Source organism: Triturus cristatus, chromosome 12 (genome assembly GCF_964204655.1).
Source record: "Triturus cristatus chromosome 12, aTriCri1.1, whole genome shotgun sequence".
Classification (NCBI taxonomy): Eukaryota; Metazoa; Chordata; class Amphibia; order Caudata; family Salamandridae; genus Triturus; species Triturus cristatus.
In genome coordinates, this window is record NC_140595.1 from 205,285,046 (window position 1) to 205,302,844 (window position 17,799).

At 47.7% G+C, this 17,799-nt stretch overlaps 1 protein-coding gene across 5 annotated transcripts in view; it reads right to left on the reverse strand.

The window, feature by feature from the left end:
- The window catches only part of LOC146773073 (uncharacterized), a 682,875-nt gene that overhangs the window by 332,179 nt on the left and 332,897 nt on the right, over positions 1–17,799 (reverse strand). For 2 of the 5 annotated variants that reach the window (XR_014972165.1, XM_085638326.1), the window contains one exon: positions 6,893–11,676. The exons of 1 other annotated variant lie outside the window; for it this stretch is intronic. The gene's annotated coding sequence lies outside the window, so the exon portion shown is untranslated. Of the gene's footprint in view, positions 1–5,640; positions 11,677–17,799 lie in introns of those variants that run through there. 2 more of the 5 variants (XR_014972166.1, XM_085638325.1) reach the window with 2 other exon arrangements.

Sequence of the window (17,799 nt, forward strand, 5' to 3'; positions counted from 1 at the left end):
GCGGCCCCCATGCAGGCGCAGAAGAGGGCTTCTTACACAAGACAGTGTCAGTGGGGCGCCATCGCCGAATCTGACCCTGGATGGTCGACAGGAGGCACTCCGCTCAGCATCGACGTTGCGATTCACTCGCTCGCCCATCAGTTCCAGTTCATCACAGACCACTGCATCGGACTCAGACTCTATTCTATTCTATAGTTTTGGTAGAGCGCAACAGCTGCCCCAGCAATGAGGCGTCCCGGCGCTAGAAACCCAGATCCTAGTCTGAGAGGAGGGCAGGACAAGGGGGGTTACAGGCAAGGGAATAGAAACGTTTTCACAGCTTTTCGGAATGCTGGTAGGCTGTCTATAGAACGGATATGTTGTGGCAGGTCATTCCACATCTTGGCTCCAAGGAACCTAAAGGAGCGGCCGCCCATGCGGCTGAGTTTTATGCGAGGAACGCATAGAAGATTTTGGTTGGAGGATCTAAGGATCCGTGCCGGGGCGTAGGGAGTGAGGAGGGGTTGAAGCAAGGGAGGGGTGTTGAGTCTGAGAATTTTGAAGGACATAACAAGGGTCTTGAATTTGATTCTAGAATCAACGGGTAGCCAGTGTAATTTTTTGATGGTCGCTCTGGCTGAGCATCTGCGGGGGAGGCCGACCAGAGTTCTAGCCGCAGAGTTCTGCACACGTTGGAGACGTGCTATCTCACATTTGTTGGCACCAAGAAGGAGTACATTGGCGTAATCTAGTCGCGAGAGGATAGTGGCTTGAATAATTAGTTGTCGAGTTTTGGCGTTGAAAAAGCCTAGTATGTGGCTGAGGCTTCTCAGTAGGCCAATGCAGGTGCCGGCCACTTTCTTGGTGTGGGACCGGAAATTGAGTGAGTCGTCCATCCAGACGCCCAGGTTTTTCACTAGTTTTTTAGGGGGGGGGATGGTGCCCAGGGAAGACGGCCACCAGTGTTCATTCCAAAGGTTGGTGTTATTTCCCAGGAGAAGAACCTCGGTCTTTCCGCCGTTAAGCTGGAGACAGTTCATTGTCATCCACTGGGCGACTGCAGAAAGTCCGTTTTTGAAATTAGAGGAGAGGTTGGAAGGACCTCCTGAGAGAGAGATGGCCAGCTGTGTATCATCGGCGTATGATACTATTGTCAGTCCCCATTCTTTGGCCACTGCCGCCAAAGGCTGGACGTAGAGATTAAAAAGGGATGGGCTCAGTGCAGAGCCCTGCGGAACTCCCTGTGCAATGGGGTGGGGTTTGGATAGGAAGGGAGGGGCGGAAACTCGAAAGGATCTGTTTTCGAGGAAAGATCTGAACCAGTTCAAGGCATGGTCAGTTATTCCAGAGGCCTCCAAACGGTTGAGAAGGATGACATGGGATACCATGTCAAAGGCCGCGCTAAGATCCAGAAGGATCAGCGCAGCGCTTTGACCGGCATCTAAGATCGTTCGGAGGTGCTCTGTGGTGGCTAAGAGAGCAGATTCAGTGCTGTGACCTGGTCTAAACCCGTTTTGCGATGGGTCAAGGATGTTGTTTTTGACCATGTGCTGGGACAGAGAGCTGTTGACATGAGCTTCAGCGAGTTTAGACAGCCATGGGAGCAGGGAGATAGGACGAAAGTTCTCCGGTTTAGATGGATCTAGGGTGGGTTTCTTGATGATGGGCGAAACCCAAGCTTGCTTCCAGGCTGAAGGTACGCACGCTGAGGTGAAGGAGAGGTTCAGAATGGCGGTAAGTGCTGGTAGAAAGAAGTTGAGTGACTCCAAAAATTGGGCCGGGCGCATAGGGTCTGCGGGGGAACCAGATTTGACCTTTTTGCATAGTCTGAGGAGGATATCATCGGTGATTTCTGGGATGTGCGTCATGTTCGAGTAATTAGGGGAGGAGGAAGTGCTGGTAGTACTAGGGGCGGGCTGAGGGAAGGAGGTGTAAATCTTCCGTACTTTATCGACGAAGAAACTGGCGAGGTCTTCGCACTGCTGCTCGGAGGAGATAGTAGGGAGGGGGGCTTTGCTGCTCTGCAGTTCTTGTACTAGTTTGAAGATTTCTTTAGCAGGGATGGGACTAGAGTCGATCTTGTCGGCGTAGAAGGCGGTACGTGCCGCACGGATGGCTTTGTGATACGTTTTCTGTAGACCTAGATATTTTGCTTTGTCCTCTAAGTTGTAGTCTCTGCGCCAGAAGCGTTCTGCCTTTTTGCATTCTTTGCGTAGATTTTTAAGGATATCGTTGTACCAGGGATTGGATGGGGAATTGCGGCCTTTAGCCCATTTAGCTGGAATAAGACCGTCTAGTCCACCCGTGATCCATTCTTGAAACGCGCTATAGTTAACGTTGATATCGGAATGGGTGTCCAGGTGGAAGTCCCCTAAGGTCGTATGTAGGTCGTTATGAGATAGTTTATGCCATGGCCTTTTTAATCCGCGAGTCGAGGCCGTGTTGTGTCTGTTTTTATTGACCGGAATTGCCAATTTGATGAGGGAGTGGTCTGTCCATCCCATTGGTAAGGGTGGCTCTGAAGTAAGTTTCTCTAGGTTTGAGAAAACTGGGTCTAGGATGTGACCGGCTAAGTGAGTTGGAGTGGAAATGAAGGAGTTGAGTTGCAGTGCAGAGAGATCTGCAAGGAGCGTTTTGATCGTGGGGTCATTTAGCTGGTCGAGATGAAGATTAAGATCTCCCAGAATTGTGAAGTTAGAGTATTTGGTTATTAAGGAAGTTGTTGTCTCGAGGAGGGCCTCAATGAATTTAGAGGTAGGGCCAGGTGGGCGATAGATGTAGAGACCCGACACCGTGAAGTTAGGATTTATGGTGATTTTAAAATGGGCGCATTCGGAGTTTGGCAGTTCTTCCTTGACAAATGCACAGGAATATATTTTTTTATAGATTATGGCGATACCGCCTCCTCTTCCATCTCTGTTAATGGTTGACATCAGATAGTCGTCTGGTAGCGTGAGGTTGGGGATGGTGGAAGTACCGTCCCATAGCCAAGTTTCACAGAGGAAGAGGATGTCTGGATTTTCCTCCAGGATGAGTGTATTAACCTCAGGGTGATGCTTGGCTAGCGATCTCACGTTAAGGTGGAATACTGAGACGAAGGTGTTTTTTTCCGAAGCTAGGAGCTGTTGAATGGGGTGGGGTTCAGTCGTAGTAAAAGTGCAAGTTTGGCATTGTAGGCAGGTGCGGCCGGGTCTACCTATAATGTTGGCACAAGACCGTCCAGGGTTCAGTCCAAGTAGTAGCTCTCTGTCATAGGAAAGGGGTGGTGACGGGATTAGACCAGGGGGACTGGCGAGAGGCGATGACTTGGCGATGACGGGCGCAGACGGGCTTGCCTTAGGCGCCCCTTTGGCGCGCAAACGGCGCTCCCGCTGCGCTCGTCCGCTGCGCTTCCTGTACTGACACATATCAAGGTGAGGAAGGGGGTGTGGCCTGAAAGGGGGCGGAGTCAGCGCGCACGCCTGGGATGATGGCGGCAGCTGAGAAAGCGCGAGGTAGGGCGCGGCAACTCTGAAATCAGCTGTGCGCAGAGGGCAGAGGAAGCGCTTGGGTGCGTGTTATTTTAAAAGCACAAAACAACAGTGACACCACACAGAATAACGAAAATAGCAGTTTTTTTTCAAATCAAAACAATCACACGAGTACCTCCAGCTCCCGGCTTCCGCCTCAGGACTGGGTCATGGGTTATCTGAGATCGCCAGGAATCGGCGGTTTAAATACAGGCAGCAGGGGGCGTGGCCTGAAAGGGGGCGGAGTCAGCGCGCACGCCTGGGATGATGGCGGCAGCTGAGAAAGCGCGAGGTAGGGCGCGGCAACTCTGAAATCAGCTGTGCGCAGAGGGCAGAGGAAGCGCTTGGGTGCGTGTTATTTTAAAAGCACAAAACAACAGTGACACCACACAGAATAACGAAAATAGCAGTTTTTTTAAAATCAAAACAATCACACGAGTACCTCCAGCTCCCGGCTTCCGCCTCAGGACTGGGTCATGGGTTATCTGAGATCGCCAGGAATCGGCGGTTTAAATACAGGCAGCAGGGGGCGTGGCCTGAAAGGGGGCGGAGTCAGCGCGCACGCCTGGGATGATGGAGGCAGCTGAGAAAGCGCGAGGTAGGGCGCGGCAACTCTGAAATCAGCTGTGCGCAGAGGGCAGAGGAAGCGCTTGGGTGCGTGTTATTTTAAAAGCACAAAACAACAGTGACACCACACAGAATAACGAAAATAGCAGTTTTTTTTAAAATCAAAACAATCACACGAGTACCTCCAGCTCCCGGCTTCCGCCTCAGGACTGGGTCATGGGTTATCTGAGATCGCCAGGAATCGGCGGTTTAAATACAGGCAGCAGGGGGCGTGGCCTGAAAGGGGGCGGAGTCAGCGCGCACGCCTGGGATGATGGCGGCAGCTGAGAAAGCGCGAGGTAGGGCGCGGCAACTCTGAAATCAGCTGTGCGCAGAGGGCAGAGGAAGCGCTTGGGTGCGTGTTATTTTAAAAGCACAAAACAACAGTGACACCACACAGAATAACGAAAATAGCAGTTTTTTTTAAAATCAAAACAATCACACGAGTACCTCCAGCTCCCGGCTTCCGCCTCAGGACTGGGTCATGGGTTATCTCTGGGGAAGCATGGCCCTGTTCCCCACGGTGTCCCCTCAACCAAGTGAAGATCCCCTAAATTCAGAACACTGGCTATATCCTTTTTACTGTCGACCCCGGCAGTAGTTTGAGTCATGTGGGTCATATGGGGGTTGAGGAGTTAACTGACTTTGCGCAACAGGACTGATCCGTGGATTACAATGTTTCATTGCATAAGTTAAAATTATTAATGGCCTATTATCGCTCTTGCCATGTTTACATCCCCTCTTTCTACTTTACCAATGTATCCGTACTGGGGGGGATGGTGGTCAATGCTGTATGGCATACACCCATGGTTCCAGATAGTGTTGTATAGCACCGTCAAGTGGATGGAATCCACACTTTAATTCACAAAAGGAGTTCTTTGACTTCCCCTAAAACGAAGGCATCTCTTATTTCACAGTTCAAATTGTTACTGGTTATTGTAGAGTTTGGTCGAAGACCAGCGACTCGCTTGACCGAGTATTGGGTACCTGCTTTGTTGTTAAGCGTTGCAGTGGTCCTAGTCCATGGTAACTTTGGGGGTGTGGGGTTCCTCTGTACTAACACAATCTCCCAATATCGACAGTTACTAAATCTTATGCCTTTCTCACCTGGAATATCCAAGGTATGGGTTCAATCCATAAAAGACACAGAATACTGGCACAGTTAAGTAGTGCACCTCCAGGAAACCCACCTGGTGCCTACTGAGGCCCTCAAACAAACAACGATGGAGAGGGCAACTACATTGCACTTGTTACTTAGCATTCTCAAGGGGTGCAGAGGTGTGGATATGTCGAGCTTGTCACATTGCGGGCGGCGGCAGGTATAAAGCAGCCTCGATTCTGATGCTGAACACTTTGCATTCTAGCGTTTCGGAAGTAAGGCCGCTTCCAGTTTGCTCATTTGAACTCCTTTTGTTTCGGTGGCGGGTTCCTGGTACTTTGCCCGACCGCGTTGCAGCCTGCCTTTCACTCATCTGAACTCTTCCTGTGTCGGCGGCAGGTTCCTGGTGCTTCGCTCAACCTCACTGCAGCCTGGCTTCCCACTTACCTGGACACGCCTTGTTCCTGCGTCGGGTCCTGGCATACTCCTTCTGTTTTGGCGGTGGGCTCCTGGCATTCCTCTCGGTTGCATCAGGACTTCTCCACAGTGGCTCCTGGATCCTTGCATTCCTCTGGGCTCTGTCGGTATCCAAAGTCTCATTTCTTGAATCAACTCAGCCCTGCAAAAAAAGAACCCATACAAAGGAGCCCAGTCATTCTGAATCACGGTAAATGCGTGAATCCGCTACCAAAGTCTTTTAAAAGCTCTATAAGGTGCTATACTTATCTAAAGTTGGTGTCTTCTTCTGCGGAGATCTGTTTTCTTTCCTTTGCATTAGCCTCGCTGAACTCAGAGGTGCTCCTAAGTAAAACAAAGAGACAATATTATTTTCCCCTCACTCCTGAAATGACGGAAGAAACCATTTATAATTTCCAGTATGTAGTTCCCACTTTTTACTTGCAAGTTGCTAGCGGGGGAAGACATTATAATTTGCCAAAGATCTCCTGATACTAAGAGAATTGTACAAGAAAGACGTAAGTGGGTGTTATTAAATTTGGCTTTTACATCCTTTCCTTCTAAAGTATTGCACTACCTCTGACACGTTTACTTTGTCTTTCCTTTAACGGAATCATATGTCCCACCATCCAACCAGTTGCGGGATGGCTAATGGAAGAAGGGAATCACCAAGGTGGTTAGTGAAGTTAGTCTTACCTGTATCATTATTGATACCCAACTTCTTAATATACTCTTTGTGGATATTCATACTCTCTCTCTCTCTCTCTTTTATTAGGACATCCTCCCGTTACTGGGTCCTGTGCTTGAGTTGGGAACATCAGTGGACACCTTCTCTCTTTCTTCTCCCCTTCTCTTCTTCCCATGGTTTACCACTGGTGCTTTAACGTAGTTGGGTACAGTGAGTGACTAGAGGGGCGTTGGGACCTTTCTCCTTGCGTATCGCTCCTGTGGAATTGTAAGTAGACCTGACAGAACGCGAAGCCCACGCCTTATTTCCCCCCCGAGTGATATGGAGTAAAGTCAGGTTTCACTTACCGTTTTGGCCACTTTTTTTTTATTTTCACCAAGTCTCATCGACTATAGACATATTTGTAATACTCTCTTACATTCAGTGATCTGTGGATTCAATACAGTTTACACTTGTCAAGACCATCATGTCTTACTTATTACAATCCATTTGATAAACATTCCCCAACTAGATCACCCCTCCCAACCCCTTACTGCAGGACCATTATTGTTATGCTTTCTTTTTGTATATATGTTACATAAATACTGCTCCCCCCTGATTCTGGTCCATCCTTTGATGCTCAATCAACTATATTGGAGCCGTTTCCTGTTCATGGCAAAAAGTGTGATTGGGCCCCTTCCATATTCCCCTCTTGTTCTTGTTGTGGCGGCCCCCCTGCTGTGAGTGTGTTGAGGGTGAGGATCGACCCGAGTCTGGTTCTGGGTTTCTCATTCTCAGTACCAGTACCTCCCACGCCCTAGCCCGTTCTATTGCTCCTATCCCTCTACATGAACTTCTGAGTAGACCCTGCTCTCGCATCCTGCCCATATTTCCAGTTCCAGTTTCCACCCGACCAGACGGGGTCCTCCTGGTGTATTCCAGTTTTTTGTGATTTCTCGCTTAGCCTATATGAGTGCAAGGTCCAGGAACTTATCGGTAACACTGGTTTTAGCCTTGTGGGTGAATGAGCTGAGAAGGCATTGTGCTGGCCCACATGGAACTATTTGCTCTATTATTGCAGATACTGCAGCCGTGACCTCTTGCCAGTATCTGTGCACCACTGGGCAATTCCAAAACATGTGCATCATATCCGCTCCATTTTCTCTGCACCTTGGCAGCACGCATCTTCCCTATGGAAGTATCTATTAATGCGTTCCGGGGTGAGGTAGACCGTATGGAGTCCGATTTGGCCCACATGATTGATAATATCTAGAAGGAAACTCAGGCTCTGGCTTTAAGAGTAGAATCCTTACAGCAGGGAATGAGAACAGAGTCTAGTTTAGGGAGCAAGGCCGATAGTGCAGGGGTGACTTTCTGCCTCCTCCTCCCTCCACCAGTTCCAGTGCCCCAGTAATACAGGCGACTGCTCCACCTGCTATTCAATTGGCTCATCCTGAAAGATTTATGGGAGACCCTTCAAAATTTGTCACCTTTATCAGCCAATGTCAGCTTCATTTTATGTGTAAGGCCTCTTGTTTTCCCTCAGAGAAGGCTAAAGTGGCATATGTGCTATCTTATTTGGGGGAACTGCAGCAAGCTCGTCTATTCCTTTAATAGAAAGTAACGACCTACTAATGCACAATTACACTGCTTTTAAGGAAGAATTGAAAACACTGTTTGATAGACACTCCTTCATGCAGTCTGTAGATACAGAATTATTAAACTTAAAAAAGGGAACAAAAGATCTACTGACATACATTACCACCTGCAGTAAACTAGTAGATGAGTCTGCATGGGCAGAGGCAAAATGCAGTGCTTTATTTTAAAATGGACTCAAAGACGAACCAAAAGACCTTTTAGCTCAGGTAATAGATGCCCCAGTCATGTAACGCTCTCATTGATCTGGTGGTGAAGTGAGATAATGAAGGTCAATGAAAGGATAAGAGAGAAGGGGCGCCCAGAAGAGCGTACTATGATATACAAAGAAAGAAAGCTGGAAGCTGACAGGGCAGAGGAACCAGAACCTATGCAGATAGGTAGCATACAGAGTCCCCTCAGTGAAGAGAACAGAGAAAATGTGTTAAGAAATTGTTCCTGTATTGTGGAAAACAAGGGCATTTCCTTAGAGAATGTCCTGTGAAACCAAAGAAAAAAGGAGGACCTGTACACTCCTTAGCCAGAAGTCTGAAGAGACAGAGATTTTGGGTGGGTTGGGGTTAATGGTCTCACAGCATGCTATGCAAAAGAATACTTTACCTCATCATTTTTTTCTTGTATCTCAATTGGAGTGGGGACAACAGTCAGTTTTATATAAACAAAGTTTTTAAAGACATACTGGATTTCTATGTAATTGCATATATCAATGACATTCTGATTTACTCCTCTTCAGTCAAATAACAGGAAGGACATGTTAGGAGAGTGCTTGAGAGACTTTGAGAAACCATTTGTATTGCAAACTAGACAAATATCAGTTCCATACCTCGCAAGTGTGTTTTTTGGGGTTCATTTTATCCCCTAAGGGCATTCGTATGGATCCCCAGAAGGTAGTGGCCATAACTCGCTGGCAATCCCCACGAACGGCCAGAAAAAGACAACATTTTCTCGGTTTCGCCAATTTTTATAGGTGTATTGAAAACTTTTCTGATTTAGCTTTTCCCATTACCTGGCTATTGAAAGAAGGAGTTACATTTGTATGGACCCCAGAAGCTGAGGAGGCTTTCTGTAACTTAAAAAAACCCTTTACTCAGGCACCTATATTAAGATATCCGAATCCCTCTTATCCTTTTGTTGAAGAGGTAGATGTCTCCCAGATGGCGGTAGAGGGAATTCTGTCCCAAACACATCCGAATTCTGGACGCCTCCACTCGGTAACCCACTATTCACATAAACGGACTGCTACCTAACTAAACTATGCAGTTGGCGATAAAGAATTACTGGCCATTAAGAAGGCTTTTGAAGAGTGGCATCAGTATTTATTAGGGGCACTTCATAGGGTTACAGTATTAACTGACCACCGCAATTTGTAATTCCTGAAATCAGCTAGAGCTCGATCAATGAGACAGCTGCGTTGGACACAATATTTTAGCAAATTTGATTTAATCCTAATGTTTCAGGCTGGCAAGAAAAACGGGAAAGCAGATGCCCTGTCACGATTAAGTTATGAGGTTGAGGAGTCCATGAGTGACACCCCCCACCACCATAATAGCAAGGGAGCGTATCATAGGCGCTAATTGTTCTGAAGAAGAGTACATGAAGGCAGTTGCAGAGGCACAGAAGACCGCAGAGGTCAAGGAGTTAGTACAAACACTTAATCCTACTAAGATTCACAACCTGCTATATATTCAAGGGGGTTTGGTGGTACCTACACAACCTTTACAGCAACAAGCATTAGAATGGTGTCATGCCCATCCCCTCTAACGGCATCCAGGATATAAAAAAGAAAAAGAACTTTTACGACGACATTTTTGGTGGTCCAATATGGCAAATGATACCAAGCACTATGTTCAGACATGCCATGTATGTGCCCAAGGGAAGGCTTCTCATCAGGCTTCTGTAGGACTACTGAAGCTGTTACCCGTTCTTCCTAGTCTATGGCACACGATTTCTATGGACTTTATTGTTGACTTACTAGGAACCGCCCAAGGAAATACAACCCTCTTTGTAGTTGTGGATTTATTGACCAAGATGGTGCATTTGATCCCTTTGAAGGCAATCCCTACTTCTAAACATCTGGCCTCTTTGTTTGTACAGCACATAGTTAGATTACATGGCCTTCCCTCTGTTTTGGTGTCTGATCAGGGTTTTCAATTCATCTCTCATTACTGGAAGTGTTTGGGTGCCTTATTGCAAATTGATGTCCGGTATGACTCAGCCCATCACCCCCAAACTGGCGGCCAGATTGAAAGGGTGAATCAGTGTTTAGAACAATATCTGCGATGTCAGCTTTTACATTCCTCTTCAGTTCGGGATATCTTCACATGGATGGCTGAGTTTTCATACAATAATAGTTGTCATTCCTCTACTAATTAGAATCCTTTGTATTGAAAATACGGTTTCCACCCTCTATTCCTGTTGTTGCCCTCTTCTCTCTCTAACCCTGTTCTTGCTGCCCTTGACTTCATACAAAACCTACAGAACATACAGAAAACAGCGACCCTAAATTTAGAGAAAGCCAAATCTATGTACAAGGAAGAGGCAGGTCTTTACAGACGGGTAGAGCCAAATTAATTATACAGTTGGAGATAAAGTGTGGCTGTCCACCAAAAACATTGTCATGAAGGGATCCCGCAAATGTAAACCCCGTTTTATTGGCCCCTACTCAATAAGCAAGATTATCAATACAGTTACAATGAGACTAGATCTTCAAGCTACAATGAAGATACATCCTGTTTATCATGTATCCTTAATAAAGCCAGTGGTAGAAAACTGCCCATTCTTCCACCTCCAGAGGTGGTCAACGATGAATTTGAATATGAGGTGGAGGCTATCATTGACTCCAGAAGAGTGCAACGTCAATTACAATACCTAATACATTAGAAGGGTTATGGTGTTGAGGATCGCAAGTGGGAGCCAGCAAGTCATGTTCACGCCCCTAGATTGTTGCGCCTCTTCCACAGACACTATCCTAGGAAACATAAGCCAGTGGGAGGGAATGTAAGGGGGGTTTACTGTCGGGCTTGTCGCATTGCGGGCAGCGGCAAGGAATAAACAGCCTCGATTCTGACACTGAATGCTCCACGTTCTAGCATTTCTGAAGTAAGGCCACTTCTGCTTCCGGTTCACTCACCTGAACTACTTCTGTTTCGGCAACGGGTTCCTGGTGCTTCACTTGGCCTCATCACAACCTGCCTTTCGCTCACCTGAACTCCTCCTGTTTTGGCAGTGGGATCCTGGTGCTTCACTCGGCTGCGTTGCAGCCTGCCTATCACTCACCTGAACTTCTCCTGTTTCGGCAGCAGGTTCCTGGTGCTGCACTCGACCTCATTGCAGCCTGGCTTCCCACTTACGTGGACACGCCTTGTTCCTACGTCAGGTCCTGGCATACCGCTCCTGTTTCGGCAGTGGGATCCTGGCATTCCTCCTGGTTGTGTATAGACTTCTCCACATTGGCTCCTGGATTCTTGCATTCCTCTGGGCTCTGTCGGGATCCGAAGCCTCATATCTTGAATCAACTCAGCACTGCAAAGAAAGAACACATACAAAGGAGCCCAGTCACTCTGAATCACGGTAAAAGCATGAATACGCTACCAAAGTCTTTTAAAAGCTCTATAAGGTTCTATACTTATCCTAACTTGGTGTCTTCATCTGTGGAAATCTGTTTTCTTTCCTTTGTATTAACCTCGCTGAACTCAGAGGTGCTCCTAAGTAAAACAAAGAGATTATATTATTTTCTCCTTACTCCTGAAATCAAGGAAGAAATCATTTATAATTTCCGGCATTGAGTTCCCACTTTACACTAGCAAGTTACTAGGGGGTGGGGGGGTGGAGGGGGGGGGGGGGGGAGACATTATAATTTGCTGAAGATCTCAAGATACCAAGAGAATTGTACAAGAAAGACATAGGTGGGTGTTGTTAAGTTTGCCTTTCACCTCCTTTCCTTCTGTAGTATTGCATTACCTCTGACACTGCTACTTTGTCTCTCCCTTAGACAGAATCATATGTCCCATCACCCAACCAGTTGTGCAATGGCTAATGGAAAAAGGGAATCACTAAGGTAGTTAGTGAAGTTAATCTTACCTATATCATTATCCATACCCAACATCTTAATATAATCTTTGTGGATATTCATACCCTCTCTCTTTTATTAGGACTGTGAGAAGTTGGCCTGATGTATGATGTCACTAGTTATAGTGTACACCTTATATCAGTCCAAATACCCTTATGGTGATTGGTTGTAAAGTCAACCTTATAGACCAGCTATCCTAGTGGTAGCATGGACAAGAGCAGTCTTAGGCTAAACTCTGAATGGCATGTGAAGCCAGCTGTGATACCATATATAATCCCTTGAATACCAAATGAAAGGACACCACAACAGATATATATATAAAATAAAGTGTATTTATTCTAAGCAAACCCTCAGCACTCTTTATGAGATTAGAGGTAAGTACAACACAGTCTTATTTATGCATACATTAAGTCACACAGGTAAGTAATACAGTTAGGCCCTAGGGGCCACGCAAACCATATACTAAGTAAGTGGTATAAGAACCACTGTCACGGAAATAGAGTAGGCCTAGGGAATCGCTGGGGCTACACTACACTAGCGTTAGTTAGGAAGTGGGAGGCCCACGGGATTCGTGTGCAGAGTGGAAACACTCACGCGTAATGCGTAAAAGTCAATAGCAATAGTACAGTTTAGAAAACGGTAGATTTAGGACACTTCCGGAGTAGCTAGGAAGTTGAGACTTGAAAACTAGACACTAGGATAGTCACTATCCTGATGAGCACCGGAGTACCCAAGTTACCTAGCCCACAGGCTGCGGGTGCATAGGGGTGAAGATGCGTCGTTTTCGTCGTCGACTCCTATGGATGCCTGAAGAAAGATGCTGACAGGCAGTCAGGGGAGAGTGTCCGGTGGATCCCAAGGCTGGGATCAAGAAGAGAAGAAACCTGCAAGCAGAAGGGACAGAGTCAAGGTCACTAGCCAGTGACCACGTGGAACCAGGAAGGAACCAGGCGATGTCGTGAAGAGTTGCAGGTGAAGGTGAAGCTTGTCGCTGCAGCCAGGAGGACCAGGAAGCGTCGAGGACGACCAGGACCAGGAGGCGAGCTGTCCCACGAAGGCTCTTGCTGTCGGCGGCGTCGAAGTTGGGCTAGGACTCACCAAGCCTTGGCAAGCGGAACCCACGAAGAACAAAGGACTTGCTTCTGGTGCAGACCAGGAAGGTCTGGGGTGCTTCTTCTTTGCAGAGAAGCAGGAGCCAGTCTGGAGGAGCCAAACCAGCGCAGAAGATTTCAGGGTGCGTCGTCACAGAGGCCACTAGCCAGCGGGCAAGCAACCGGACAGACGCGGCAAGCAGGAAAATGCTGAAGGGCCCCACGCAGGACTCGTGGAGTGTGGGGGGCTGATCTTCGGTGCAGATGGTGCTTGGGGTTGGGGCTTCTCAATCCCCGGTGCACAACTTCGAGGGTACCTCAGAAGCTGCGCTGTAAGTTACTAGCCACTTTTCCCAGGTAGCCGGTCCCACGTCGCTCGTCGCCTCCACGGATCTCAGCTCTGCTGCAGATGTGGATGAGGGTCGGAGAAGTCTGGAAATCAAGGCTCTGGTCGGGCTCTGCAGTCGGTTCCTCGTAGAACGCTCGCAAAGCAAAGGGTAGTCTCTTGATGGTGCCTGTTTGCACAGGGTAGCCACTCCTTGGCTACAAGGGAGATTCTTCAGTCTTCTTCTTTCGTCGAATGTCGAAGGTCCAGAGTTTCTGTTCAGTTTTGCAGGTTCAGGATAATCTAAAGTCTTGAGGCCCAACTCCCACTCTTATACTAATCTGGGGGGCTGGGATACCTGCTAGGTCACGCCTTATGGGTGGGACCTGGGAGGGGGTGGTTACACCCACTTCCCTTTGTCCAGTTTCGCGCCAGAGCTGGGGCTGGAGTGCCCCAGCGCCGGTTTGAACTGGACTATGCAAGGAACACCTTGTGTGCCCCAGGCATGTCTCATTCCTTTCAGCCCACCCTGCCCCAATACACTAAAGGCTGTCTGGGGAGGTGCTAGCACCTCCCCAAGCAGGAAACCTATTGTCCAGGCCTCCCTGGCTGGGATCACTCCCAGCTGCAGGAGGTCAGACTTGTGTCGTGGCAGCAGCATCCATTTTGTGATGCTGAGGCTTTGGTCAGAGGCTAACAGTTGAAGTATGATTTTAACATGTCTTTCCCTCTAGAAGGGGGGAATAATATTCTCATGTCCAGAAATGGCATGGGGGTATTATTCCCTAGTGTTAGACACCTTACACGACATGTTTTGATAAAGCCAAACCATAGTTACCATAACCGTCTAAGATCATAAGGCACTTTAAGAGTATATGGTAGGCTATATCATAGAACAGCTATAAGGACATGGTTCCGAAAGCTGCAGACAGGCTCAGCTCATGCTAGAGCACCATCTCACATGTTACCAAGCACTCTGCCTCCAGGATTGTTAAGGCCTGCCATAGGAGTGACTGATAGGTACACATGTGTCTATATGTAAGTTAGGTATAGGAATACTACACCTAAGCAAGGGGTGATTACACGACCTTGCCCCAGCTGAGTGATCAGCCAGTTGTGTCTGATTGGAAGGCCAGACCAGGGGTGGCATAATACATGCTGCAGCCCCTGGGAGGCCTAGGGTACACCTATGCCCTGGGTACCTAGGGTACACTGTACAGGGTCCAATAAGGTGATCCTTACCAATTGGTTATGTACCTAGGGTACATGGAGTCCATTTTAAAGAGAGAGCAGACAGCCTGAGACCCTGAATGGCAGGATCTCAGGCCAACTAAGTCGAAAAACCAGCTAGACACTAGGCAAAAAGTTGGGGGTAACCATAGTCAGATATCCACCTTCCTACAAGGACATCCTCCTGTTACTTGGTCCTGTGCTTGTGTTGGGGAAAATAGGTGGACACCTTCTCTCTTTCTGCTCCCCTTCCTTTCTTCCCCTGGTTTACCACTGGTGCTTTGATGTAGTTAGGTCTAGTGAGTGACTAGAGGGGCGTTGGGACCTTTCTGCTTGCACATCACTCTTGAGACAAGTAGGTAGACCTGACAGAATACGTGTCGGGGTCCCGTTTGCCGTAGTAGAATCAAAGATTGATGATCAAAGCAGATATGTGCTGCTTAGGGACACATTGGATGGGAGGCAGATTGTATTGGGATCTATATATGCACCTAACACTGACCACAAGGCTTTCTTAACCCGCTTGTCCATTGAATTGGCGGAATGGACACAATATCCCTGCTACTGGCAGGAGATTTTAATGCAGCACTCGATATTCACCTAGATCACTCACACCCCCCCACTCCCGGGCACAGCTATAACACACCAAGCCAAGGTCCTGCGCTGTTGGGTGTCAGGGTGGGGTCTGGGGAATGCATGGCGAGTCAATAACGAGGGCTTGCGGGAGTACTCCTTTTATTCTCAACCCCATGCCCTACATTCCCATCAAGACAGATTTCTATACACACATGCTTTGCTCTCCCCTGACTCACACCACATGTCGTGGCAAAACCATTTCGGAACACAATCCGTTTGAACTTGCGCTCCACTGGGGTCATGTCCGTCCCCCGATCCCGACATGGTGCTTGCAGCCTCAGCTGCTTGAAGATTTGGTGTTCAGAAACACTTTAGCCACCACAATCACCTCTTACTTTTCTGAGAATGCGGACACAGCCACCAAACGTTTGATAGAATGGGAGGCCTTTAAAGTGGTGATCCAAGGGGTCTTGATGAGCGCTGTGGTGGGTGCCAGACGGGAGGTCATCCAGGATATAGCAGAGCTAAAGAATGACTTGCAATCTCTAGAGGTAGCAGCCCAGAATGATGCACCAAAGGAGGCGAAGTTGAGTGAGGGTAGAGTTCGATATGCAGAACTATTGGAGCGCTTGCGACTGATCGACCTAAGCTCCTATACCCAATGGGCTACTCAGAAGCAGACAGGTCAGGTACATTACTGGCACGTTTAAAATGTCCTCCGCCTTCTCCCACACCTATACTATCAGTTATTACTCCTGCAAACAAGTTGGTGAATACACATCTGGAAATCAGCAAGCCAATTCCTGATTATTATACAGAACTGTACACCGCTTCACTACCATCTTCCTTGGAGGCGAAAGATAATTTCCATGTGGTGGTACCCCTTCCCGTGATATCCGCCGCGGATGTTAAGGACCTGGTGGCCCCTATTACAAAGACAGAGATCCATGGAGCCATTAAGGAGCCATTAAAGAGCCGGTTCGCAAGAAAATGCTGGGTTTGGATGGGCTATCCATAGAATTTTACTCTACCTTTGCACCACAACTGATACCAAAGTTGCAACAGCTATACGTGTCCTCCCTGGATCAGGGAAGCGTTGGTAACTTCCATTACTAAAACCAGATAAATCACTCACAGAGTTATCCCCCAACAGGCCTTTATCAATTCTTAACACGAAGTATAAGATACTCAGTAAAATTCAGGCCGGCTGCCTGCTTCCGTTGCTCCCTGGACTGATCCATATGGACCAATGTGGGTTTGTACCCCATTGCAATACTTTTTGAATATACGTCGCCTATTTGGCTTGATAGACAAAACCCGCAACTTTTTCCCATATGCTGGCTGCCTATCAGTGGACATCCGGCAAGCATTTGGAAATTTGGGGTGGGACTACAGGCTTGCAATGTTATGACAATATGAAATCCCTCCTAAATATTGCCATTGGATAGAGTTACTTTATACTCTGCCCATGGCTAGAGCCAAAACTGTTCAGAATATTTCCCCATGTTATTGTTTGCATTAGCTATAGAGCTACTGGCCCAACATGTCCGCCAGGTGATGCCAACAATCGGGATCCGGGCAGGTAGGGTTACACACTCTGTTTCCTTGTATACCAATAATATGCTCTTGTATCTCAGAGATCTTCGCCTGGACATGCACAACCTGGCCTCTCTGCTCACGCGATTCGGTTGCCTGTCAGGACTGCTGATCAATACCTTCAAATCATGCAGGTACCTCTTCTACGGCACTTACACATTACTCACCCTGCAGGTTGGTAATGTACAACAGAAAATGGAGCTGGTTACTTTCAGATACGTAGGCATTTAGATCTACAAAGATACACAGGATATCCTGGAAGGGAATCTGGCACGCACAATTAATTTCTTGAACTCACAGGTGGCCTTCTGGGGGTAAATTACCATTATCCATGGCAGGCTGACTAGCATTGGCCAAGATGGTAATGTAGCAGAGATTGCTATATCATTTTGTAAATTTACCATTAGTGGTCCCCGCTTGGGTATTTAGGCTCTTGGATTCTTTACTAATAGGCTTGATCTGGGGGGAGGGTCTCATAGGATTAGCTTGTCTATACTCCAGTTACCAACAATTAAAAGGGGGTACGGGGCCCCAGACTTTAAAGCGTATTGTATAGCTTTAAAACTTCAATGGTTAGCATATTGGTTGGCTGGTCACAACCTATTTGAGATTGGGTACAGTACCACACACCTACAGCAAGGGACACTTCAAGCCCTACTTTGCCCAGAGTCCGCGAAACTACAAACAGGCTCATTGTTGCTTATGAACCCTATACACTACTGGAAACTGGCCCTAAAATACACTAACACGTCCACCCCATATGCACCGAATATTCCACTCTGCAGTCCATCAACACCTATGGGGACACTGACGACTCGCATACTAGCCCCTTGGGAGAGGGCGGGGGTGACGACAGTTGGATCCCTGTTCGCAGACGGAACACTAATGCCACACGCGAAATGTGTGCACACCCAGGGGTATCCGATACATTTTTCCTAAC